General features: G+C 45.2%; 1 protein-coding gene across 3 annotated transcripts in view; it reads left to right on the top strand.

Moving 5' to 3' along the window:
• The window catches only part of CCNP (cyclin P), a 147,411-nt gene that overhangs the window by 35,126 nt on the left and 87,708 nt on the right, over window positions 1–24,577 (top strand). For 2 of the 3 annotated variants that reach the window (XR_014806106.1, XR_014806104.1), the window contains 3 exons: window positions 9,583–9,712; window positions 13,569–13,774; window positions 15,516–18,972. The gene's annotated coding sequence lies outside the window, so the exon portion shown is untranslated. Of the gene's footprint in view, window positions 1–9,582; window positions 9,713–13,568; window positions 13,775–15,515; window positions 18,973–24,577 lie in introns of those variants that run through there. The other variant, XR_014806105.1, reaches the window with a different exon arrangement.

Genomic DNA, 24,577 nt, shown 5'->3' with positions numbered 1-24,577 from the left:
TAGTTTTATGTTCTCTTGATTTCACTATATGGTTTATTCACTGCAAAATCATAAAAAATATTCTCCATTTTTCTACTGGCTGTTCTGGGTTGAATTGTGTCTCCCCAAAATATATGCTGAAATCCTAACCCTTGTACTCCAGAGGTGCTTTTATTTGGAAAGAGAATATTTGCAAATGTAAATAGTTAAATTAAGATGAGGTCATACTGGAGTAGGGTGGGCCCCTACTCCAGTAGGGCTGATGTCTTTATAAGAAGAAAACCATCTGAAGACAGACAGACAGAGGGAGAATGCCATGTGATGAGAAAGGCTGAGATTGGAATTACGCAGCTGCAGGCTGAGGAACTCCAAAGATGGCCAGCAAACCACCAAAAGTTAAGAGGAAATGAAAGATTTCCCTACAGGTTTCAGGGGGCCATGTGCCCATTTTGAAGGTCTAACATCCAGAACTGTGAGACAATATGTTTCTGCTGTGTTAAGCCACCAGTTTGTGGCACCTTGTTCTGGAAGCCCCATGAAACGAATGTACTAGCTTTATAGGTTTATCTTTCATATTTAGGTCTTAGTCCTTTTATTTGACCTTTATATTATGGTGAGAGGTAGGGAACCAACTTTTCTTTTCTCCCTCTAAGCAGCCAGTTTCCCCAATATTATCCTTTCACAAGCCATCTCTTCCCTTCTAATTAGGATGCTTATTCTGATACATCTCAAGGTCTTTTATGTACACGACTCTCCTCTCTGGTCTGTTCCTTTGATCAGTTTGTCTATTTATATGCCATCCCACCTTTGCTTTCTTTTCTTTCTTTTTTTTTTTTTTTAGACTGCACTTGCAGCATATGGAAGTTCTCAGGGGTCTAATTGCAGCTACGGCTTGCCAGCCACAGCCACAGGCAGAGCAACTTGGGATGCCAGATTCTTAACCCACTGAGTGAGGCCAGGGATTGAACCCACATCCTCATGGATTCTAGTCGGGTTAATTGCTGCTGAGCCCTGATGGGAACTCCTGTTTTGTTTTTTTTAAGCTCTGGCTTTTTGATGTATATGATACAGAAAATTTCCCCTCCTTTTTTTTTTTTTTTTTTTTTTTTTGCTTTTTAGGGCTGCACTGGCAGCATATGGAAGTTCCCAGGCTAATCGCAGCTACAGCTTGCCGGCCACAGCCACAGGCAGAACAACTTGGGATCCGAGCCGTGTCTGCAACCTACACCACAGCTCACGGCAATGCTGGATCCCTGACCCACTGAGCAAGGCCAAGGATCAAACCCGCATCTTCATGGATACTAGTTGGATTCGTTTCCACTGCACCACAATAGGAACTCCTCATATGCTTTTTTGAATCCATTTATTGTGTTTCTCGAAAAACTTTATGGAATTTGGGCTTACATAGAATTTATAGCTTGATTTATATAGAAGAAGCACCTTGATAATATTAGATTGTTGCATTCATGAACATGGTGCATCTCCCCTTTTGTTAGATTTCTTTTGTGTCCTTCAATAACATTAAATTTTTTTCCTTCATAAATGTGTTGGGGATTGACAGGTTAATTCCTAGATTACCTTTAAATGTTTGTTACTAATTCTGAATGGAACCTTATTTTTCGTAAGAGTTCCTAGTTTATTATTATGTAGAGGAATTCATTTTTCCAATTCGATCTTTTATTTGGGCAATTTGCTGATGCTCTTATTAGCTTTAATGGTTTGAAGTTTCTGTATGGTAAAACAAATCACATTCAAATGATAACAGTTTTGCCATCCTTTCTTTCATTACGTGTGTGTGTGTGTGTGTGTGTGTGTGTATTTGTATTTATTTACAATGATTTATTGCAATGGTCAGGACCCCTCAGAGTGAATAGTAGTAGTGACTGTGTTCAGCTGTATTTTCTTCCTGATCTTAAAAGACATGAGTTTAAGGTTTTATGTTGAGTTGTGTGGGGTGCAGTAGATTTTTGGTAGATAGTCCTTATCAAGTTATGGAAGTTCTTCTGTATCTCTGCTTTTCTGAGAGGTTTTATCATAAATAGATGTTGAAGGAGGGCTTCAGAGGGTTAAGGATCTGACATTGTGGCTCAGAGGGTTAAGGATCTGACCTTGCTGCAAGCTGTGGTGTAGGTCACAGGTGCGGCTCGGATCCAGTGTTGCCCTGGCTGTGGTGTAGGCCAGTAGCTGCAGCTCTGATTTGACCCCTAGCCCAGGAACTTCCATATGCCACAGGTGCAGCCCTAAAAAGAAAAAAAAAATAGTTGAACTTTACCAAATGTTTTTTCAATCTGTGGGGTGAGCATATGACTTTCCTTCTTTATTCTGCAAAGTAGTGCATGGCATTAACTTTCCTGATGTTTACTAAAACAACTGATGACTTATTTTTATTTTTCATACATTGCTGTATTTGCTAATCTAATATTTTGTTTAGGAATTGTATTTACACTTAGAAAGTAAACTGGACCTCTAATATTCTTTCCCCAAATGGTCTCTGTTCAGTTTAGGAATCAAGGCTATGCCAGCTCTGTAAAATGAATTTCTGTTTTTCCTGTAGTGATTTGTATATAGCAGGTGTTACTTGTTCCTTAAAATTTGGTAGAATTCCCCTGTTAAACCTTCTAGGGCTTCTTTTAATGAAAATTTCACATTCTTTAATTGTTATTGGTCTCTTCAAAGTTTACTATTTTTTGTTCCAGTATTGGCATTTTCTATTCTTGTGGAAATTTATCCATTTTCGTTATGGTTTTCAAGTGTACTGGTTTATGTAGTTCAAAATGTATTCTATCACTTAAAAATACCTGCATCTGCAGTTTTTTCCCCTTTTCAGTTATGCATTTTGGTTTTTTACATCTTTCTTTTTCATCTCTATCAGTCTTACCTGAAGTATTTCTATATTATTAGAATTTCAAATTGCTAGGTGTTATTTTTGTTGATCTTTCTTCCTAAACTGAGGCTTCCTTCATTTATTTTCAATCTTTTGATAAAAATGTTCAAAGTGGAGTTCCTGCTGTGGCATAGTGAGTTAAGAATCCAACTGCAGTGGCTCGGGTTGCTTCGGAGGCATGGATTGGATCCCCAGCCTAGCGCAGTGGGTTAAGAAAAAGCATCTAGTGTTGCTGCGGCTGCGGCTTGGGTTCAGTCTCGGACCCAGAATTTCCATATGCCTTGGGTGCAGCCATTAAAAAGAAATGTTCAAAGTAATAATTTGCCCTTGAAACATTGCTTGGTATTACTTTTTTTTGGCTGCATCTGTGGCATGTGGAAGTTCCTGGGTCAGGGATCAAACCTTTGCCATAGCAGTAACCAGAGCCACAGCAGTGACGACGCCAGATCCTTAACCCAATGACACTACTCCATGCTTTGGTAGTGCTTTTATTGCCATTCAGGTATAAGGATTTATTTCTTTTATGTTTTATTTTTAAACATGAGGCATTTATATTACGTTATTTAAGTTATGGGGTTTCTGTTTTTTGGGGTTTTTTGATGTTGTAGTTGTTGTTGTTGGTCTTTTAGGGCCGAACCTGAGGCATGTGGGAGTTTCCAGGCTAGGGGTCAAATCAGAGGTGCTGCTGCCAGCCACAACCACAGCAACATCAAATCCAAGCCTCGTCTGCAACCTACACCATAGCTCGCAGCAGCGCCACAGCCTTAACAGACTGAGTGAGGTCAGGGATCGAACCTGCATCTTCATGGATACTAATCACGTTCTTAACCCACTGAGCCACAGTGGGAACTCTTGCATTTTTTTTTAAGAGCCATCTACACTAGGATAGATAACTATGGTATAATAAAGAGAGTCCAGAACACAATGCCTCAGAAGATATTTGTTTCACAAAATGTCCCAGAGTAGGTAGGGGCCCTCCCCATCCCCCAAGGGTCACCAGGTCCCACTTCCTTCTTTCCCTGCTTTGAGCATCATCCGACTCACATGGTTGAAGCCGTCTTAGTGCCACCAAGTCTGTGTTCCTCTATGTGAGACGATAGAATGCAGAATTATGGAACAATTAGCTTCATCTTTAAGGACATAAATCAGAAATTGCCTGCCTTGCTTCTGCTCCTCTACCACTGGCCAAAAATTAACCATATGGCTACAGGAGAGAAAGAGTACTAACTGGGATTTGGTCAGAAAAAGACACTGGAGTTCCTGTCGTGGCACAGCAGAAACGAATCTGACTAGGACCCATGAGGTTGCGGGTTCGATCACTGGCCTTGCTCGGTGAGTTAAGGATCCGGCGTGGCTGTGAGCTGTGGTGCAGGTCACAGACACCGCTCAGAGCCCATGCTGCTGTTGCTGTGGCATAGGCCAGAGCTTTAGCTCTGACTGGACCCCTAGCCTGGGAACCTCCATATGCTATGATGTGGCCCTGAAAAGCCAAAAAAAAAAAAAAAAAAAAAGAAAGAAAAAAAGAAAAGAAAAAGAGAAACTGAACCACTTATGCTAACAGAATTTTATGGAAGGAATTGATTGAGTTGGTGAGATGGCAAAATGCGGATGCTGTACTAAGCGGATAACAGATGCAGGAATCAGCTTTCACCCCTAGGACTAAGGCAATAAAGGGAAGAGTTTGGGGTTATCAGTATCTAGAAGGTTGATGGAGTGCTCCTGGAGAGACGGAACCCAGGCCTCTGACAAGGGGACAGCTGGTCTTGTTATGTCAGAGAGAGAAAAATGAGAGTGTAGAAAAAACAGGAGTCACCTGCTGCCTTCAGGGGGATGAACCCTTGCTGGGTGATGCCGGCGGGAATAAGAAGCAAAACAGGAAGAAGCCCGAACTTTCTCCATCCAGCCTTTTCTCTTGCTTTCTTGTGCTCCCTCTAGGCAGAACCAAAGAGGGAGCTGGCAGCGCCACAAGGCAGAGTGTAAAAGGGTGGCTCTGAGCCAAGAAACAATGGATCAGTCACCAACAGAGTTCACCTACCTCCCTTTTTGTCTCTTTAGTGCCACACCTGTGGCATATGGAAGTTCCCAGGCTAGGGGTCTAATCAGAGCTGTAGCTGCTGGCTTACACCACCACCACAGCCACACCGGATCCTTAATCCACTGAGTAAGGCCAGGGATCAAACCCGCATCCTCATGGATACTAGCTGGGTTGTTACTGCTAAGCCACAGTGGGAACTCCTCACCTAACTTTTTGACTACCCAGAATCCGTACATACTTTTTGCACACATTTGATCTTCCATTTATTTTTTGTTTTATTATTATTATTATTATTATTATTTGTCTTTTTGCCTTTTCTAGGGCCGCTCCTGTGGCATATGGAGACTCCCAGGCTAGGAGTCTAATCGGAGCTGTAGCCACCAGCCTACACCAGAGCCACAGCAACGCGGGATCCGAGCCTTGTCTGCAACCTACACCACAGCTCACGGCAACGCCGGATCCTTAACCCACTGAGCAAGGCTAGGGATCGAACCCGCAACCTCACGGTTCCTAGTCGGATTCACTAACCACTGAGCCACGACGGGAACTCCTTTTTGTTTTAACTTTTATTATTTTATTTGAGTTTTGCTTTTTAGGGCCACAGCTGAGGCACATGGAAGGTCCCAGGCTAGGGGTCCATTCGGAGCTGCAGCTGCCAGCCTATGCCACAGCCACAGCAGGGTGGTATCTGAGCTTCATCGTCAACCTACACCACAACTCAGGGGACAGCAGATCCTTAACCCACTGAGCGAGGTGAGGGATCGAACCAGCCTCCTCACAGATCCTAGTTGGGTTCGTTACTGCTGAGGCACAACAGGAACTCCCTAAACTTCACTTAACAACCATACATCACCATTTTTCACCTAATCTTGCACAAAGATGCTCTCATCTGCTCTACAAAGAGGGGAGACAGAGAATTCCCTCAGTCATATTGTCCATTCCTGTTGTGCTGTCTCTCTTGTTCTCCTTGTGCTTCTGGCATTGTTTCGCATTGAGTCTCCAAACATTTCCATTTCCTCTCTCTGCCGTATGGGAAGCCGGACACTTACTTTCTGTTCTTTTAATGGTTACTCCAAAAATATCATCATGTGTCTCCCCCGACAAGATCTTCTCCAGTTAGAAGTTGTTCAAGATTCTACTTCTTTGTGTAACACCAAAATTTGACATTGTTACTGTGCTTTTGATAGTTTTGACATTTTTGATGTGTTTAAACTTTTCATTTTTGTTTACTTTTTCTTTTCTTATTCTTATGTTTCAGGCCTTTATTCGAAGATTAGCTTCCTTCTTCCTGAATTATATCTTTTCGAATTTCTTTTGAAGAGAGTAATTTGGGAATCGATTCCTACCTTTCGGTTTGTCTAAACAATAATCTTATTTTTGTTTTTGAAAGATATTTTTCTGGCCATGCAATTGTAGTGTGACAGCTGTTTTATTTTAGCACTTTGAGGATCTTATTCTGCAGTCTTCTGGCTTCCATCATTAGCATTGGGAAATGAAAAGTATGAGTTCCCTGGTGGCCCGGGGGTTAAGGATCCAGCATTGTCACTGCTGTGGCTTGGGTTGCTGCTGTGGTGTGGGTTCGATCCTTGGCCTGGCAACTTCTGCATGCCATGGGTTGCAACCCCTCCCCCCAAAAAAAGAGAAAAGAAAAAAAGAAAAGAAAAAGAAAAGTAATGCTTTGGCTGTTCTAATGATTTTTCTCTTCAGTATACTAAGATTTATTATATGTCTAGTGTGGATCTTTTAGAAAATATTCTGTGTGGGATTCATTGGGTTTCTTGAATTTGAGGAAGAATCTTGCATCCATTCTGAAAAATTTCGAGAAATTATCTCTTCTAATGTGCTTCTCGCCCTTCTATTATCTTTTTTTTTTTTTTTTTCTTTAAATGGCCGCATTTGCAGCGTATGGAAATTCCTAGGCTAGGGGCCTATGCCACAGCCACAGCAAAGCAGAATCTGAGCCCTGCCTCCACCCTAGGCCACAGCTCACAGCAATGCCAGATCCTTAACCCACTGAGAGAGGCCAGGGATCAAACCTGAATCCTCATGGATACTAGTTGGGTTCTTAACCTGCTGAGTGAGCCACACTGGGAACTCCTCTTTCAGCATTTTTTAAACACCATCTTCAGTTTCTTTCTTATTTATTTATTTATTTATTTATTTATCTTTTTACGGCCACACCAATGGCATATGGAGGTTCCCAGGCTAGGGGTCAAATTGGAGCTGCAGCTGCCAGCCTTCGCCACAGCCACAGCAACACTAGATCTAAGCCGCATCTGCGACCCACACCACTGCTTATGGCTATGCTGGATCCTTAACCCACTGATGGGAGGCCAGGGATCAAACCTGCGTCCTCATGAATGCTAGTATGGTTTGTTAACCACTGAGCCATGACAGAAACTTCTTCAGTTTCTTTAAACATTTAATATATTGATTTTATATTCTGTACCTTATAATTCCAATATTTGTACCAACTGTGAGTCTGATTCTGAGGTTTATTGCTTCTGCTTGTGTGGGTTGTGGAACGCATTGTTCTTTGGGATTTTGTCTCGGAAAATTCTTTAAAGCCTGGGCTTAAAATCCGTTTCCCTGGATAGAGTTAGTGTTTGCTTATGCCACGTACCTGTGGGAATAGCCAACTTGGGATCACTCTAAAATTTTGTGTGGAAGTCTTTCGGGCTATGCAGATAGTACCCATTTAGCCTCTAAATCCACAGAATATGGGCTGTTAGGAATTCTCAGGGGAATTTTCTCTTGCTAATTACTCATTGTAAAGGCAGAGACAATCATACATTCCCACTGTCTTTTTCAGAGCGAGGGTGTTTTTTTTTTTAAAGTACCAACTGGAGTTCTTGTCGTGGCTCAGTGGTTAATGAACCCAACTAGTATCCATGACGATGTGGGTTTGATCCCTGGCATCGCTCAGTGGGTTAAGAGTCCGGCATTGCCGTGAACTGTGGTATAGGTCACAGACGTGGCTTGGATCCCGAATTGCTGTGGCTGTGGCGTAGGCCAGCAGCTACAGCTCCAATTCGACCCCTAGCCTGGGAACCTCCATGTGCCGCAGGTGTGGCCCTAAAAAAAAAAAAAAAGCCAATAAATAAATAAATACAAATAAAAATTTAAAATACCAACTGAGGGTTTGCCCTCAGGTTCTAGAATTTTATATATAGTTCTCTGATCTTTCCTCTCACTCTGCTAAAGTCCCAGGATTTTTCCTCTGTGAAAATGGCCCATTAACACCCAGGCTTTATGCAGGTAACCTCAGGAAAAGTGCTGAGTCCAGAGCTCTCTTCACTGCTCTGGATTCATGCTTTCCTGTTTTGGGGTCTGCAAGGATGCACTTAAGGCATGGCACAACCAAGAAGAAGTGTCTGGGCCCCCAGGCCTCCCCTGCTCTCATTGGATTAGAGAGCTAGTTTACCTACAATTAATTGTATCTATTCATTTTTAAATTAATTATATCCTGTCCCTAGCTTTCAGGGAGAACAAATTGAATTACTCATTAATCTAATAGTTACTGCTTTTATTCTGAGCAGTACTGAAGGTCTGTTACTATCCTAAACCAAGGAATGTCTCTGATGGGCTGAATTGCGTCTCCCCAATCTCCACCCCCAAATTCATATGCTGATGCCCTAATCCTCAGTACCTCAAAATGACTGTGTTTGGAGAGGGGGCCTTTAAAGAGGTGATGAGGTTAAAACGAGGCCATTAGGGTGGCTCCTAGTTCAGTCACAACTGGTGTCCTTGTCAGAAGAGGGAATTTGAAAGCAGAGAGAGACGCCAGGGTTGTGTATGCAGAAAGGCAAGAAGGTGATCTGCAAGCCAAGGAGAGAGGGCTCAGAAGAAGCCACCTCTGGAATTCCCATTATAGCTCAGCAGGTTAAGACTCTGACAATGTCCTGGAGGGTGGGGGTTCCATCCCTGGGCTCGATCAGTGGGTTAAGGATCCAGCGTTGCTGCGAGCTGTGGCATAGATCTCTGATGAGGCTCGGATCCCGTGTTGCTGTGGCTGTGGCGTAGGCCAGCAGCTGCAGCTCTGATTTGACCCCTGGCCCAGGAACGTCCATATGCTGCAGGTGCCGCCTTAAAAAAAACAGAGAAGAAGGAGTTCCCGTCGTGGCGCAGTGGTTAACGAATCTGACTAAGAACCATGAGGTTGCGGGTTTGATCCCTGGCCTCCCTCAGTGGGTTGACGATCCGGCATTGCCCTGAGCTGTAGTGTAGGTTGCAGATGCGGCTCGGATCCCACGTTGCTGTGGCTCTGGCGTAGGCTGGTGGCTATAGCTCCCATTCGACCCCTAGCCTGGGAACCTCCATATGCCCCGGGAGCGGCCCTAGAAAAGGCAAAAAGACAAAAGAAAAAAAAAGAAGAGGCAAAGTCTGCCCACACCTTGATCTTGAGCATCTAGTCTCCAGAAGTGTGAGAAATACATTTCCATTGTTGTTTTAAGCCACCCAGTCTTTGGTACTTTGCTATGGCAGCCCCAGCTGACTAATACTGTCTCCCATGCTGTGTAACCTCAGACAGCATCTTAGCCTCGAGGGAGGAACTACGATTTGACACAGGGGCCTTTCCAAACCTGTTCCGATCACACCCATAGCACAGCCTGCTTCGGCAAAGAGACTTACCAAGTCCAGACCCAGGATGTGTCTCACTCATGCATCTCGTTTCTTTTTTCAGGGTGTCGCTGGAGTTCTCCTGCTCAGGAACGAATCTGAGGACAGGCAACATCTTGGTGATGCTCCAGACTTTCCGGCTGACTTGGTTTAGAGGACCTGTGGGATGTGCTGAGAAGGAGGACTGGGGAGAGGTGAGAACAGCAGGAGTTAGGGAGGGGGAGGAGGAATAGACACCCTCTCCCAGGCACCAAACCAGATTCTCTCCCTAAGTGTGGGTGAGGCAAGCATTTTATGAGGTTCAGAAACGCAGCAGGACAGGCAGGAAGGGCCTGATGTCCCATGAGGTTAGGAGGAAGTGATTCAGAGGGGGCCCAAGTGTCAGGCTTCATCTCCCTCAATTATTAACTCAGGGGGCGGATACAATCAAACAGCATCGCATCAACTCACCGTTCTTATTTCCTTCCCCCAGACTTCATGTAGGACAAATTCATTCTCTCACTGACAAAATATTTACTGAGCACAACCGATGTACTGGGCAGGTCGCCGCGGAGGAGCAACCTGGCCTTGACGCCGCCGCAGCTCTGGAAGGGCCGGCGAGGTTCTGAGCCGGCACTTAAAGAGCGAGTGTCACAGAAGGGACAGGAGGGGACGCTGCGGGCAGTAGGGGGCGCTGCACATGCGCAGAAAGCACCAACTAGACCTGAAGGCCTTGGGAGGACGTTGAGACCTCAAAAGTGAAGAGGAGGGAGAGGAAGAGCGTTTTAGGCAAAGAGACCTGGGTTGTGAAAGCCCTAAAATATTTAAAGTGTCAATTCCTGGTACTGAGGAAGCCCCACGTGGCTGGACTGTGGAGTGACAGGGACGTGGTGGGGCTGAGGCCGCAAGCAGAAGCCTGCTGGGAAGGGCTTTCTGGGAAAGGATTTGATTTTATGTTACTGCCTTTTTTTTTTTTTTTTAAGGGCCGCACTGGCGACATATGGAAGTTCCCAGGTGAGGGGTCAAATCAGAGCTGCGGCTGCTGTTCTGCACCACAGCCACAGCACAGCAGGATCCAAGCCGCACTGGTGACCTATAGCACAGCTCACGGCAACCCTGGATCCTTAACCCACTGAGCGAGGCCAGGGATCAAACCAGAGCCTTCATGGGTCCTACTTGGGTTTGTTACCCCTGAGCCACAATGGATTGGCTGCTCTTCCCACCTCAGCATCTTTAGCTTAATCGTACCGGCAAAGTCTCCCTTTTGCCACATAAGACAGCATATCGACAGGTTCCAGGCATCAGGACGCGGACATCTGTAGAGGGTCATTTTTCTGCCCACCACAGGGAGCAAGTTGGACACGCGCTCCCGGGCATCAGAGCACTCTTTGTGTCCCTCTCCGGTCTCCCCAGCTGTGTGCTGATCTCATCTCTTTCTTTCTCTCCTTTTCCCATTTTTTTCTCCTGCTTTGCAGCTCATTTTAAAATAGATATCATCAGCTAGAGACATTTGCCCCAGATTGCCCAATCCTTAAGAACGGTGGTCCCAGTTATGGTCCCCTCTGAGTATGTCCAGTAGAAGGAGCTTGATCTGACCGAATCTCTGGGGGGAGCTTCTCGAACTGCACAGTCCAAGAGAAATGAGCCACACATGCAAGTTGCATGTGTAATTTCAAAATTTCTAGGAGTCCCATGGGGGAGAAAAAGGTAAAAAGAAATAGATGGAGTTAACTTTAATAACATATTGTATTTAGGAGTTCCTGTCGTGGTTCAGTGGTTAATGAATCCGACTAGGACCCATGAGGTTGCGGGTTCGATCCCTGGCCTTGCTCAGTGGGTTAAGGATCTGGCATTGCTGTGAGCTGTGGTGTAGGTTGCAGACGTGGCTCGGATCCTGCGTTGCTGTAGCTCTGGCGTAGGCCGGCAGCTATAGCTCCAACTCGACCCCTAGCCTGGGAACCTCCATATGCCACGGGAGTGGCCCAAGAAATGGCAAAAAGAAAAAAAAAATATGTATATATAGTATTTAACACAATGTATCAAACTTATGAACATTTCAACATGCATTTAATATAAAATTTATTAATGAGGTTTTTTATATTAAGTCGTTGACATCTGGTGTACATTTTATCCTTCACATCTCAGTTGGGACTAGTTATGTTTCAAGTTTTTAATACTGGTCATATTACATTGGACAGTGTAGGCTTAGTACATAAACCCTGCAAGGGCCCCAAGGCTTAGAACAGTCGCTGGCACAGTGGGCACTCAGATCTGTCCAGCACAGGAATAAATGGACTTCTTCTCTGTTGGTTTTAGGCTCTTTTTTTCTTTCTTTTTTTGGCTGTGCCCATGGCATGTGGAAGTTCTAGGCCAGGGATTGAACCTGTGCCACAGCAGTGACCACAGCCACTTCAGTGACAACACCTAATCCTTGACCGGCTGAACCACAAAGGAACTCCACTGTCTCTTTTTCAAAAGACCTGGGCCACTGACCCAAAGAAGGAAGCCTGAGTAGGGGGTTCACTTGCATCTAATATGTATAGCCCTTCCCAGATGTGCTTGCTATCTTGATTCCCACTGGGTCCACTCTTACCCAGGCAGCCTTGAAAAATGCACTGAGCTGTGCTCCGTGCTTAGTCCTGTCTGGAAGGTAAGGGACAGAAGGGGGACTTGCCATGGAGCCAATTCCCAGGAGACCTCCAGGGGCGGGTGGGTGAAAAAGGAAGCCCCAAACATGTCTTCCAAGGCCCTTTGTGATCTGGTTCTGGTCCCTATGTACCTACTGCCTTATCACCTTGTTATGGACTGAATCATGGCCTACTCCCCTCAAATCCATACACTGATGCTCTGACCCCCCCCCCCCCATTGTGACTGAATTTGGAGATAAGGCCTTTAAGAAGGTAATTAAGCTTAAATGAGGCTGTAAGGCTGGGGCCCTTCCGAAAAGGAAGAGATACCAGGGCATGCGCACATGGAGAAAGGGCCGGTGAGGATACAGAGGCCTCCAGAGAAACCAACCCTGCTGGCACCTTGACGTTGGATTTCCAATCTCCAGAACGGTCACAGAATGTATTTTTGCTGCTTAAACTACCCAGTCTGTGGTAGTCTGTCATAGCAGCCCCAGCAAGCTATACCTACCTCACCTCTCACCAGTCCTCAGTGCTGCCCTTGGACTCCACTCCAATAGCACTCCTGACTGAAGCCAGTGGTTCTTTTTTTTTGAGAACTTTTTTTTTTTTCTTTTAATGAGTGATACACAGGAATTAACAGTGCTAGCTGCTCAGCTGGGTGCATTTTAGGAAGACAGAGCTGCCCCAGAACAGGTAAAGGAGATAGCAGGTGTGCTTGCTATATGCCAGTCACTGAACACATTACTCCCTTTTAGGGTGTGGGTTTTTTTTTTTTTTGGTCTTTTTAGGGCTGCACCTGCGGCATATGGAGCTTCCCAGGCTAGGGGTTGAATTGGAGCTACCGCTGCCGGCCCACACCACAGCCACAGCAATTTGGGATCCAAGCCATGTCTGTGACCCACACCACAGCTCACGGCAACGCTGGACCCTTAACCCACTGAACAAGGCCAGGGATCAAACCTGTGTCCTCATGGATGCTAGTCAGATTCGTTTCTGCTGAGCCACAGCGGGAGCTCCTCCCTTTTAGTGTTTTAAAATAAAACTCTATGAAGTGAGTACTTTTGACCACATTTCAAAGAAAATAACTCCGACAGTGAACATTTATGCTCTAAGGTGTTGAGTGCTGAGCTCCGCACAGCACGCGTCACCTCATTTAATCTTTGCTGTGGATGGAGGAGGTGGGAACATCATGACTGTCCCCGTTCTGTGCAAAAGACAGGCAGGCCCCGGGGAGCTCCGTCACTTCCGAGGTCCACAGGATGGGCAGCTGCCAAACGGAGCAGTCTGACTGCAGAGTGCTCACGCCTGCCCATCATACTCTGTCCAGGAGTCAGTGGAGAGTCAGGTAACCATAAGGTAACCCCCATAATTGTCTGGGGGCTGCATTGGAACTCAGTTTTATCAAAGTTATTGTTATAATCACTCAGCAAATGTTTGACAGGTGTCCACCCTAGGAAAGATATTGTGCCAAAAATGTGGAGTCTGAAGACCAAAATCCACAGTTACTGCCTAGAAGGAGGATCCGAATAGTGGAAAGAGAGTCATGCAAACCGTTATGATCCAACTCACTGGAGGAAGGCGTTGAATTCAATGGGATCCTGTAAACAACCTAGAGTTTGCCTTGGAAATCTTTACCTCACAGGGCAGGTTTGTTTTTTTGTTTGTTTGTTTTTTTTTGTCTTTTTGGGTCGCACCACCCAAGGCATATGGAGGTCACTAGGCTAGGGGTCCAATCGGAGTTGTAGCCGCTGGCCTATACCAGAGCCACAGCAATGCAGGATCTGAGCTGCATCTGTGACCTCCACCACAGCTCACGGCAACACCGGATCCTTAACCCACTGAGCAAGGCCAGGGATCGAACCTGCGGCCTCATGGATCCTAGTCAGATTTGTTTCCACTGCGCCACGACGGGAACTCTGAATGGGGAGTTTGTACTGGAGAAAAACCGAACAAGGCTGGTCAGTAATCACTTGATTGAAAAAAAAGTCAGAGAGGCAAAAGTGAAATCACTCTCTTAACCACATGACTACATAAGGATCTAAATAGCCTTTGAATTTAAGAACAAGCTTGGTAAATTATTACTAAATCCCATTATCATCCGATAGGATTTTATAAACCATCTCTAATTTTTAAACCAGCCATTGCTTTTCATTTATAGATTTCATCTAAAAATGTTTCAAGCCTTAAAAAGAATGCAAGTATAAATATCTTTAACAGGAAAGAAAAACTAACAAGTTTCATTAGCACTGGGAGTGTTCTTATCTTTTTTCTCCTCGGGTGTTAGAAGCTTGAGAACAGTAAATACTGTGGAATTAAAAAAGACATTTGCTTCGAGACTGTCTTTGGCTTTCAAATCCACCTACCACTGTATTGATTGAAAACTGCCTTCCATTCTTAAAGGGGGAGCATACATTTCTGATCTTATGTTCTCCTCTAAAGAAGAGATTTGCTTTTTATTCAGATGAAGGAATAGTATATTCAAAGCACAGTGACTGGAAAATATGATTTACTTTAGGAAACACAAAGATTTAGTATTTCCTTGGAGTTCCTGTCGTGGCTCAGTGGTTAATGAATCTGACTAGGAACCATGAAGTTGCGGGTTCTATCCCTGGCCTCGCTCAGTGGGTGAAGGCTCTGGCGTTGCCGTGAGCTGTGGTGTAGGTCGCAGACGTGGCTCAGATCTGGCGTTACTGTGGCTGTGGCATAGGCTGGCAGTCGTAGCTCCAATTTGACCCCTAGCCTGGGAACCTCCATATGCCTCGGGTGCAGCCCTAAAAAGGCAAAAGACAAAAAAAAAAAAAAAAAAAAGAAAAAAAAAAGATTTTGTTGAGGAAGGGGCTGTAACTGAAGATAACTTTGAAGAGCATTTTTCCTATCTGCTGCATTAAAAAGTTGGAATTTCGGAGTTCCTGTCATGGCTCAGCAGAAACGAATCTGACTACCATGTGCAGGTTTGATCCCTGGCCTTGCTCAGTGGGTTAAGGTCACATCATTACCATAAACTCAGGTGTGGTTAAAGGAGCTTGTGATGAGTAATAAGACATCCCTGGAGTTCCCTGGTGGCTCAGTGGGTTAAGGACCTGGCATTGTCACTGCTGCAATTCTGATCACTGCTGTGGTGAGGCTTCAATCCCTGGCCCAGGAACTTCTGCATGTCATGAGTGTGGCCAAAAAAACCCCACCCCAAACAGTGAAAAGACATTCCTTTCACTATTATCACTCTGATCCCTTAGGAAATCCAAGGGCTTTAGGGACTCTGTGTCAGGAAAGGGACAAAGACCAAAGAAACATTTCTTAATATAGATCTCATCATGAGCAGCTATTGACAACATTTTGGCAAGAGTCTGAAAGGATCAGTTGTACCTATTTATAGTTTCTCTCACCACAGCCCTGAGGATGGATCGCAGAGAACCAGGACAAGCATCAGGAGTCGGCATGATTATGAAGTTACTGTCTCTGAGCTCCCAGCCTGCCTTCCTGTGCTCTGCTTTGTGCCGGTAAGCTGGGAAACGGCATTTCTGCTTTGCCGGTTCGGTTCTCTTTTGGACCCCGGCAGTGCGGTTTGCTAGATTGCAGAAGTGGGGCGATGAACGTGTTCTGCTTTGCCCAGGACTCCCCCCGTTTTAGCACCGAAAGTTCCGCCTCCTGAGAACCTCTTCCCAGGACGGTCGGTAGGTCACCTTATGCCGAAGGGACTTGCCTGCTGTTCTTGTGTGTTACCCTAGCAACACTTCTGCGCTCCTGTGTCAGCAGCAGCTGCTGAATCGACCTGTCGTTTTCTACCACGTGCAAAACCAGTTTCAGCAGAAACATCAGCGCCAGCTGGCTTCTGCATCTTCGTTCCCCCAGCTCTAGGTGTGGGACCAGCTTCCTGCAGTTGCTTCTTCTGTGCTCTCTTAGAGCTGTGGTTCTCAGAGTGTGGTCCCTAGACCAGCAGCAGCAGCAGCAGAAGCATCTGGGAACTTATTAGAAATGCAAGACCCCGGGCCCCATCCCAGACCCAGCAGAGACTCCGGAAGCCATCCTCAGCAGTCTGCCTTTGAACAAATGCTCCAAGCAGTTTTGGCTAAAGTTTAAGAACTGCCTTAGAATTCTCTTTTTGCCCTTTCAGTTTTCTAGATAACAGCTTTATATCAAGTTGGCAATTCCTTGTATTATAGTCCATATTTAACGTAGTGTCTCTGGGAAAGGACCTGGTGTGGTTTCTCTCCCACAGACCCTGACGGACCCAGAGCCCCGCCGCCGCAATGCCCCCCCACCCCCCCACCCCCGCAATGATACCGGTTCAAGATGAGGACCGTCTGAACTAGGGGGCAGGAGTGGGCTGGAGAAGAGCGGACACACAGGAGCTGTTTCAAAGGTCACCTTGCCATTGGGGAGGAGGGAGGAGTCGAGGGCAGCTCCACCTTCTTGGCCTGGGTGGCAGGGCACCTATTCACAAAACACAGGTGCTATAGGAAGAGGGGGTGGGGGATGGTGGTGGAGATGATCGACTCGCTTTTGGATTTGACCAGGTTCCAGGAGAGATACTCGGGTGCAGACCTCCCCTTGGCAGGCGGCCCTAGGGTCTTGAGCTCAGGATAGATGTCTGAGTGTGACTCGAGGTGGCGGCTGACGCCATCGGCCTGGATAAACCCATCCAAGGAGACAGAACAGCACAAGGAGATCCCTTAGCCAGGTGTCAGAGGATTAGGGACCAGGACACAGACTGAGAAGGGGAGTCGGGGTAGTGGGAGGAGAGCCAGAGAGGTGGGAAGTTACGGAAAGTAAGGGCCAAGGGGGTTCAAAGTGGGTCAGATGTCGTGGTAGCAGAGAGGCCAAGGAGGTGTATTAACCAGGTCTGTTAATTAATTAATTAATATTATTTAAAAAATTTTAATCCCTGCATGTGGGATTGCTGGGTCAGAGGGTAAATTTGCTAGATGTTGGCAAATCCTCTTCCATGGAGGTTTGACGTTTTTTTGCTTCCCACCAGCAAGGCGTGAGAACCCCTGCTTCCTCCCAGCACTGCCAACAGGGTGTGTCAAACACTTGGAGTTTTGCTAGTCTGTTAGGTGAGAAAAAGGATCTCAGGGTGGTTTGAGTTTGTGGTTTTTAAAAATTGTAAGCGGCGTCGAGCATATTTTCGTGTATGGAGGGGACATTTGCACTTCTTTTGATGTGAACTTCCTCTTTGCCTACTTTCAATAGGTTTCTTGGTCTTTTTGGCCTCGATTTTTAAAATGCTCCCTATAGTTCAGGTATATTAACCCTTTGTGATATAAGTTGTAATTTTCGCTTTGTCATCTGTAGTTTTCAGTTTGCGCATGCTGGCTTTATGTTTTGAACCTGCAAAAGGTCTTCGTTTTTGCTTGGTCCTTTAACACAGTTCCCTTTTATTGCTGCTTTTCTTTCTTTTTTTTTTTTTAATGACTGAACACATGGAAGTTCCCGGGTTAGGGGTCGAATTGGAGCTCCGGCTGCCAGCCTATGCCACAGCCACAGCAATCCCCAATCCAAGCCGCATCTGTGATCTACAGAACAGCTCATGGCAACACCAGATCCTTAACCAACTGGGCAAGGCCAGGAACTGAATCCGAGATGTCATGGATACTAGTTGGGTTTATTACCGCTGAGACACAAGCGCCCCTTTTATTGCTTCTGAATTTTGATTAACAGTTTGGCAAATTTACTCCCCTCCTCAGTCATTAGGAGACTCACCAGTGTTTATGAGATTACATTTTTCCACTTAAGTCTTTGATACATTTTGAATTTAATCTGGTATCCAGGGTGAGGAATGGACTCAAGCTTTTCTTTTTGTTTATCTAGTTGCTCCAACACTACTAGATTAAAAACTTCCCCAAAGTCCCTTCCTAAATTAAAAACTATTATATGATGATGAAATAAATTTCCATAGGCAATTGTTTCTGTTTCAGATTTTCTAATCCTTCTCTTGATCTGTATATTTACTGATGCACATTTATTTATTTACTTGTGTATGTATGTATGTATGCATTCATTCATTCATTCTTTTTTGGCCACACCCACTACATGTAGAAGTTTCCAGGCCAGGGGTTGAAAGTGGAGCCGTGGCTGGGACCTACGCCACAGCTGCTTCAAAGCCAGATCCTTAATCCTCTGCGCCACAATGGAAGCTCCAACACATTTTTAAAAAATTGTTATTAATATCTGGTAGAGCTATTCCCTTATTTTTTTCCTTCTCCTCTTCTCCCTTCTTTTTCAGCTTTCCCCTTACATATTTGCCTATGGCACTTCCAAATGAACCTTATAATCAAATTGTCTAGCTGTAGGGAAAAAACTCCCGGTGACATTTTTATTAGGCTTTATAAATAAACTGAGGCCTTGACCTCTTCTGTAATAGTGGCAGCCGTTTTGTTTCCAACCTTGGAATCCAGGCGCCATCTGGTGGCCACTGTTCGAAACAGCAATATTTTCTCTAAAAAAAGCTGCTCTAAGGGATAACACGCGGCTTTCTGTGAGTCAGGTATTGGAGGGTGGCTCATCTGGATGGTTTTGGCTCCAAGCCTTGGCTCATCCTCACTGACGGGGCCTCATGCATCCGAAGGCTTGGCTGGGACCGGGGGATCTTCTTCCAAGGTGGCTCATTCATTCATCTGGAAGACCATGCTGGCTGTGGGCAAGAGGGCTCAGTTTCTCACCATGTGGCCCCCTCCATAGTGTCCCCATGACAAGCGTCTGGCTTCTCCTCAGAGCAAGTGGGCCTGGAGAGAGTGAGCTGGAAGCTGCAATGCTAGGTATAGACTTAGGGAGAAATTTTGCAGATAGTATAGAGAATTCCTGTGTGTCTCTTACCCTGCTCCCCTGATATTAATTCTATAGTACAATAATCAAAGCCAAGAAATTAACATTGGTACCATATTAACTTAACTACCAGCCTGACTGGAGTTTTTTTTTAGGGCCACACATGTGGCATATGGAGAATCCAAGGCTCCGGGTCAAATTGGAGCTGTAGCCACTGGCCTGCACCACTGCCACAGCAACACAGTATCCCATCTGTGTCTTCGACCTACGCCACAGTGCACAGCAACACCGGATCTATAGCATGCAAAAGTTCCTGGGCCAGGGACTGAACCCATGCCACAGCAGTAACCAGAGCCACACCAGTGACAACACCAGTTCCTTAACCTGCTGAACTGCCAGGGAACTCCTGTCTCACTGTAGTTTGTTTTTTACTTTTTATTTTTATGGCTGTACCCACAACATATGGAAATTCTGGGGCTAGGGATTGAATCTGAGCTGCAGCTGCGCTGACCTATGCCACAAGTGTGGCAAATGGCAATGCCTGATCCTTTAAATCACTGTGCTGGGCCAGGGATCGAACCCTCACCTTCACAGAGACCCCAGCCACTGCAGTTGGATTCTTAACTCACTGCATGGCAGTGGGAACTCTGTATCTCACTGTAGTTTTTTGGTTTTTTTTTTTTTGTGTGTGTCCTCTTAGGGCCGTACCTGTGGCATATGGAGGTTCCCAGGCTAGGGATCTAATAGGAGCTATTGCCGCTGGCCTACACCAGAGCCACAGCAACTCGGGTTCTGAACTGCGTCTGTGATCTACACCACAGCTCATGGCAACACCAAATCCTTAACCCACTGAGCGAGGCCAGGGCTTGAACCAAAACCTCATGGTTCCTAGTCAGATACATTTCCACTGTGCCACAACAGGAACTCCTCTCACTGTAGTTTTGATTTGTGTTTCCCTGATGGCTAATGTTGTTTAGTACTACTCTTGCATTTAAAAAATTTCTCAATTGTATTCCCTAATATAGTAAATAGTTAATATGAGTCAAATATTATAATATATTGACTTAATATAAGTCAAATATAAGTCAAAGCTCTGAGGTCCGCAGTAGTTTTTAAGCAGGTGAAGACAGCTATCTACTCTAAAGATTAGGGTATCTGATGCCACAAAGTTTGAGAAGCGCAGAATTGGGGCTTGGGCAGAATGTAGAGATCACTTGGTGTTATCAGTCAGATACTGGCTCAATAATTCCGTTTAATAATTTACCCACAAACTTCAGTGGCTTCAGCAAACATCTAGCCTCATGGTCACTGGACTGAGGTCAACTGCAGTGTGTTTGATCTTGAGGGAGCCTCCGTGGGTGACTCTGTGACTGTCCCCGTGTTCACTGGGCACGGGTCGGGGCTGCGGGTTGGAGTCACGTTTATTCTGTTATGTGTTCATTCTGTGGTCCAGGGTGACAGGGACATACTTTTCTCAAGGGCCCATCCCTAGAGCGAGAGAGAGCCAAGCCTAGGGGTCTGCGAACATTCCTCCCTGGGACAAAGCTAGTCGTGTGGGCCATCAATGGGGACGGAAATGAGGGCCCCTGCTGCAGAAGTGGGAGGAGCCAGTGTTCGCTGACGCCTAATGCAGCCACACGTAGGGGCTCTGTGCGCCAGCGGCTGCCCCGCTGTTTTCTGCAGTCCATGAGTTGACTTATACCCTTGGCAGAGTGAGTCACCCGCCCAGGACACCTCCCTGTGCCTGGTCCCTGTCCCTCTACACCACAGTCCTAGACGGGGCTGGTTGAACCCAGGAAGTAATCTGATGCCTGCGTCGTAAGTTGGGGGCCTGCAGGCCCACCTTCTGGGTGTTTTTTTGGTTTTTTTTTGGTTTGTTTTCTTTTTACCCCCCCCCTCCCCCGCCCGGAGGCGTATGGAGTTCCCTGAACCCACTCTGCCGGGCACGGATGGAACCTGCGTCCTGGGGCTCCAGAGCCGCCGCCCATCCCGGTGCACCGCAGCGGGAACCCCGCTCTCTGTTTCTTAAAACTGCGCTTACTTGGCAATACCCACATTGGTGGTTTTCACGTGAAATCCTCATTACTGTCTTATCTTGAACAATTCTAAAATCTGGTGTCACGGGGCCCACGTTCCTCCGTGGTGACCATCGACTGAACTGAATAGAGATCACCAGAGACCTTTTCAGTTTGCCCCAGTCCCCACCCCTTCTTCTCGCCATCCACCTGTCTTCCCTCATTTACCTTTTGCTCTGTCCTTTGGGGATATATATATATATATATATAATTGTGGTAAAATCTGCATTATACAAAATTTTACCGTCGGCCAATTTAACCATTGTAAAGTCTACAACTCAGTGGCATTAAGTACATTTGTAGTGTTGTGCAACTATCACCGCTAGCTAATTCTAGAATATCTTTTTTTTTTTTTTTTTGTCTTTTTAGGGCTGCACCCTGAGCATATGAAAGTTCCCAGGCTAGGGGTCCATTTGGAGCTGTAGCTGCCAGCCTACACCACAGCCACAGCAACACCGAATCCTTAACCCATCGCGTGAGGCCAGGGGTCAGATCTGCATCCTCATGGATATTAGTCAGATTCGTTTCTGCTGAGCCACGCCGGGAACTCCAGCATGATTTTATTTTGGTTAAAATATCTTGGTACATCTATCTGTAACACTCGCAGATGATAGATGTTGTCCATAGGTGGGTGGGAAAAATGTCTGAAAAAATAGGGATTTCCTATGTGGCACAGTGGGTTAAGGATCCCCCATTGCTGCAGCTCTGGCATGGGCTGCAACTGCAGTGTGGGTTCAATCCCTGGCCTTGGATTGGGGGCAACCAAAAAAAAAAAAGTCTGAAAAAATATGCCATGAATTCTAAGCAGTAATTACCTCTAGGGATTGAGATTAGAAAACGCTTACTGATTGCTTTGCATAGTTAACAAAGAGATGAGAGAACGTGGGTAACTTTTGCTTTATTATTGTGTATTCCTTTCCTTCCCCTGACTCTGTATAAAAAGGAATAAATACAGAAATATATCTGGGACTGTTTCAACTATAGTGGAGGCTGGCCTACATAGGGCCTGCTCATAAGTGAGATAACCAATTAAATCCATTATTATTTTAAACCATTTGCTTTGTTATTCTTGTTGTTTGCACCATAATTGATATTCTTTACAATAACTATAACAGAAGGCATTATTATCATATATATGTATTTTTCCATATGGAGGTTCCCATGCTAGGGGTCTAATCAGAGCTGTAGCTGCTGGCCTACACCATAGCCACAGCAAGAACCAGATCCGAGCCGCGTCTGCAACCTACACCACAACTCACAGCAAGGCTGGATCCTTAACCCACTGCGCGAGGCCAGGGATCGAACCCACGTCCTCATGGACACTAGTCAGATTTGTTACCGCTGATTAACAACAGGAACTCCTTTTTAAAAAAATTTTTTTTTCTTTTTCGGCCATACCCACGGCCATACGGAAGTTCCGGGGCCAGGGATCAAATCCAAGCCGCAGCTGTGAACTGTGCCACAGCTGTGGCAATGCTGGATCATTTAACCAAGGGTGCCAGGCCAGTGATCAAACCTGTGCTGCCACAGAGACAAGGCCAGATCATTAACCCACTGAGCCACAGCGGGAATTCCTGAAAGGTTTTTGATTGCTCTTTTGATCTCTTTACTGGTGATTGATCTATTCAGATTTTCTATTTCTTCATGATTCAGTCTTAAAAGTTGTATGATAAAAGAAAAGCTGTAAAGTAATTTTGCTCAGATCAAATGTTTAATTACGGAGAGTGCTTCTTTTCTATTTATTTATTTATTTATTTATTTAGTCTTTTTATGGCTGGAGGTCAAATCAGAGCTGCAGCTACTGGCCTACACCCCAGCCACAGTAATATTGGATCTGAGCTGCATCTGCAACCTATGCTGCAGCTTGCAATCCTTAACACACTGAGAGAGGCCCGGGATGGAAGCTGCCTTCTCGTCGGGTTCATCACTCGCTGAGCCACAACGGGAACTACTGCAGTTAATTTTCTAATAGCAAAAACATTGCAAACAGCCTAAGTGGCTCTCAGTATAAGACTGGCTAAGAATTGTAGTTAAAGAATATAGAATACTACGAGGCTGTTAAGAGAACAAGGTAGAATTGAATATGCAGATCTGGAAAGAAACCCATGACATCTCGTAAAGCCAAAAATCAGCATTTATGTAAATTTTCTTAGCATGACCCCATATGTAATAAAAAGTAATGTGCGCATATGGTTTTTTCTCTTTATATACATCTATAAAGATTGTTCATAGAAACAAAGTCTGGAGAAATACGCACCAGATATGCCTAACAGGTATTATTGTATTACTTCTTGTAGTTGGAATGGGCAGACTTTCATTTCTTGTTTACATAAATCCCAAACACGCGATGGAATCATGGGTGATTTATGCTTTCTTGTTGGTGTTTCTGTTTCTGATACTAAACCATACAGAAACTCTTCGAGATACAAAACCCACAGGTGACAAATTGGGAGACTGTGATAGAATCCCGCCTCAGATATTTATTTTTTATGTTTTTAATTAAAGTAGAGTTGATTTACACTGTTGTGTCAATTTCTGCTGTATAGCAAAGTGCAGATATATTTCACTTGGCCCACATTTTAATTTCTTTCTTTCCTTCTTTTTTTTTTTTTTTCCTGCACCCATGGCATGTGGAAGTTCCTGGGCCAGGGAATGAACCCACACCACAACAGTGAGCTGAACTGCTGCAGTCACAATGCCAGATCCTTAACCCACTGCACCACAAGTGACTCCTATAATTTCTTCCTAATTGAATAGTTGATAGTAGTTATCATTATTTTACACGGTGGGATATTTCACATAAAAAAGTTCAAACTTCTGGGTCTTTTGATAATTAAGCAGGAGATCCAGCAATACTGGGCCTGCATTCATGGCTGAGGGATCGGCAGGCACCTCCAGATTATCAGAAAATGCAGTCCCCCTTATCATCTTCTTTATCCCAAGACTCAACATCAGTTGCTATTTATCATTATACTTGCATTATAGTTATTTTTCTTTAAAAATTAATATGTAATTCACTTGCCATAAAATTCACCTTTTTATTTTTTTTGGCCATATCCACAGCATGCGGAACCGGCCAGGGATCAAACTGCACCACAGCAGTGACAATGTCAGATCCTTTAACCACTAGGCCACCAGGGAACTCCAAAATTCACCATTTTAAAGTGGGAAATTCAGTGGTTTTTAGAATATTCACAGAAGAGTTCCCATCGTGGCTCAGTTGTTAAGGAACCCAACTAGTAACCGTGAGATTCGATCCCTGGCCTTGCCCAGTGGGTTAAGGATCTGGTGTTGCGGTGAGCTGTGGTGTAGGTCACAGCCCTGCTCCGGTCCCACGTTGCTGTGGCTGTGGTGTAGGCAGGCAGTCAGAGCTCCAATTCAATCCCTAGCCTGGGAACCTCCATATGCCTCCGGTGTGGCCCTACAAAGACAAAAGACAAAAAAAAAAAAAAAAAAAAAAAAAGAAGAATATTCACAGAACTGTGCAACCATTGCTGCAACAGTCACCCCTTGGTCTCCATGGGGAATTGACTCCATAGACACCAAAATCCGAGGATGCTCAAGTTCCATGGTTACCGCTCCCTATTTGTGGTACTGTATCCATGGACTTAAC

The sequence above is a fragment of the Sus scrofa genome, chromosome 6 (genome assembly GCF_054392235.1).
Source record: "Sus scrofa isolate SSC_HxYL_T2T_F1_AM1 chromosome 6, Sscrofa_HxYL_maternal_Yorkshire_Landrace_v2.0, whole genome shotgun sequence".
NCBI classification, from domain to species: Eukaryota; Metazoa; Chordata; class Mammalia; order Artiodactyla; family Suidae; genus Sus; species Sus scrofa.
Note: the sequence above shows the minus strand (reverse complement) of the source record. Positions and strands in the feature narration are given on the sequence as shown.